Source organism: Triticum aestivum, chromosome 5B (genome assembly GCF_018294505.1).
Source record: "Triticum aestivum cultivar Chinese Spring chromosome 5B, IWGSC CS RefSeq v2.1, whole genome shotgun sequence".
Classification (NCBI taxonomy): domain Eukaryota; kingdom Viridiplantae; phylum Streptophyta; class Magnoliopsida; order Poales; family Poaceae; genus Triticum; species Triticum aestivum.
In genome coordinates this window covers 574,435,416-574,438,374 of record NC_057807.1, presented here as the reverse complement: position 1 = coordinate 574,438,374, position 2,959 = coordinate 574,435,416, and the positions used below count along the sequence as shown (strand labels likewise).

At 42.0% G+C, this 2,959-nt stretch overlaps 1 non-coding gene across 1 annotated transcript; it reads right to left on the bottom strand.

Moving 5' to 3' along the window:
• Window positions 1-215: 215 nt before the first annotated feature.
• TRNAK-UUU (transfer RNA lysine (anticodon UUU)) lies at window positions 216-287 on the bottom strand. Its single transcript has one exon. It is a non-coding gene; the product is annotated as a tRNA-Lys (tRNA).
• Window positions 288-2,959: the final 2,672 nt, after the last annotated feature.

Below are 2,959 nucleotides of genomic sequence, written 5' to 3'. Positions count from 1 at the left end.
GAAGTGCTTCCTCTGTACATTTTATTTTGCAGAGAAAAAAGTAAGTACGGCACAACACACAAAACGAGCGCCGACCGTGGGGATCGAACCCACTGAAGGACAAAAGTGAGATGTGGTGTGTTTACTGGACACTCTGGTGAATTTTCTAAAGTGCTCCCTCTGTACATTTTATTTTGCAGAGAAAAAAGTAAGTACGGCACAACACACAAAACGAGCGCCGACCGTGGGGATCAAACCCACGGCCACGTGGTTAAAAGCCACACGCTCTACCACTGAGCTAGGTCGGCCTTTGTGTGAATTTAAATTAAAATACCGTAAAATTTAGTTTCCATATATAGTTTGAAGAAAACATCCTGCGTTGGAATTCCGTCCACGGATCGGCCATATGAAAAACAACGAACACGTATACACAAATAACGTGTAGCCAAGAGCCCTCGTCGTACGTGCCCTTATTTTTGACTCTTATTACTTGGAAAAGGTTTGTTTTAAACCGGCTGAAAACACCGAGTCGTAAGCCCCCTCCATCGATCTACACGCGTCCCTGGCTGGCCCCATGCGCTGCTCCCCTTCTCCATCTTATCCACGCACGGAAGGCACGGCCACACATTTTTCTTTCCTGCCGACTGCGTCGCTGCGTCATGGCCGCCTCGCAGCTTCCGCCATGGCCACCGCGCTGCGTCCCGCAGCTGCCCGTCGGCAACGCTGCGGGCCGCCGGCGCTGCATCGCAGCTTTCACTGTCGTCGCCGCGCACTCTTCTGCCATGGCCGCCGTGCAGCATTGTAGCACCCGTCGCCGCAAACTCAGGCCGCCGGAGTTGCAGCGCAGCATCCCGCGCTGCATCACAGCTCTCGCCGTAGTCGCCGCGCACTCCGTCGAGGAGCTTCTGCCATGGCCGTCGCGTTGCATCGTAGCACCCATCGCCGCCAACGCTGCATCGTAGCATCCGCCATGGGGGCGTCAGTCACTAGTGCAGAACCGGGCAATAGCACCGGTTCGTAAGGCCTTTTAGTGCCGGTTCCATAACCGGCACTAAAGTGTGGTCACTAAAGCCCCTCCCCTTTAGTACCGGTTCAGCACGAACCGGTGCTAAAGGGCAACCACGTGGCACGAGCTAGCTCCGGGGGCCTGGAGCCCTTTAGTACCGGTTGGTAAGACCAACCGGTACTATAAGGTTTGGGGGTCTTTAGTTTTATGATTTCTTTTTCATTTAATTTTGTGTTTCCATTTTAATTCTTTTTTGTTTGCTGGTATTTTACGATACTATATATATATATATATATATATATATATATATATATATATATAGAATTTCTAGTAGAACCAATCATCGAGTTCAACATGATTGTCATTATATTATAAACGTTCATATATAACATCACAAAAGCAAATCACTTAAGTTCAGAACGAAGAACACGGACATGAAAGGACAAGTACTAATTAAGAGCAGCATGAAGAACTAGCTAAATCACTCCCGCTAGCTACTCTTTCTCTGGTAAAATAGCATAGAACATGTATAGCTCTTCTGATTGATCATACTGGAGCATGCCGATGAACCTGTCTCCTAATCGTGGGCTGCGCTTCTCATTGGTGCCCCCTAGTACTTCTTTGCGATTATTAACAATTTTCCTCTAATCTTTCACTATTAAGCATTCATCGCTTCTAGAAATCCTGAATGCATTCATGTGCAATGCAGGATATCTTGGCCGTAAGCTAACAATTGACATCTGACCTTTAGTCTCGATCCCCTGAGGCACAACTATCATCGGGAGTCCCTATTGAAGAATATCGTATAGTACTTAATTAATATACTTAGTAATGAAAGTTTAGCAAAAAAAATATATATGCAAAATATGCACTGAGGACAAATAGTAAATATCTTACCATCATTCCTAGATAGATGTGACCGTAGTTCAATACCATCACTATTGGTCGCATGTTTTGTGTAGTAACATTTCTAAGTGCAGGAAAAAAATTTGTCTTGACAGTATGAAGATCCTCAAGCCATGAAACATAATGACTTATCTCCTCACAGTTTAGTTCAGCTCCGGGACAGTAGAAGGTTCTGTCTACTAAGCGCCGGACATGTTTGGTTGAATTGAGATAAGCTGTCAATAGAAATTAGTTGTCAGTTATTTTTGAAATAAGCAATATCAAAGACAAAAATATATTTGAGAAGAACTCACATAATGGTAGAACTAGAGGCGTCTGCACATCGACCCATATGTCTCTATTACCTTCAATATCATCTTCCGGACGAATATCAAAGGTGATAACTATACCAGGCTCAAATGCATAAGCCTTGCGTAGTGCTTGCCAAGTTTTGCATTCAAAATAGATGTACGCGTGTGCATTGTATACTTTGACGTTGAAAGTATAACCATCATGCTCAATTTTTAGGTAAGCTCTCTTTACCTCCATAGTTTCCATATCTTTGAAACATATCTTATCCAAGACAAAAATTCTTGCATGGCAGGAGATGCGCTAGTAGAATAGTGAAAATTAAAAATTATAAGTCAGGCAAATGAAGCATATATAAGTCATGCTTAATTACGAAAACAGACTTGTCGTTGTGACTTACTGTATCGAATTCGAAAGTCTCATCCAACTTGATGCTAAATCGCCTACCATCAACAAGGAAATTTCTGTCGCACTGGTCGCGCTGGTCTTCGCAGTATTGGCACATACCGAAATTTTTTCCGTCGTCAGACGACATTTCCTATGTTCATATTAGGCGAAACATTAAACACTTACTAATTCAATTAATTCAACTACTTCTATTAATTCAACTAAGCATTTACTAAAAATAAACTAGTTCTATATATTAATTCAACTAGCTAGTTCAACTAAGCATTATATTTACTAAAAATAAACTAGTTAATTATTATATTAATTCAACTAGTTGAACTTAGCATTTACTAAAAATAAACTAGTTCTATATATTAATTCAACTAGTTTAAA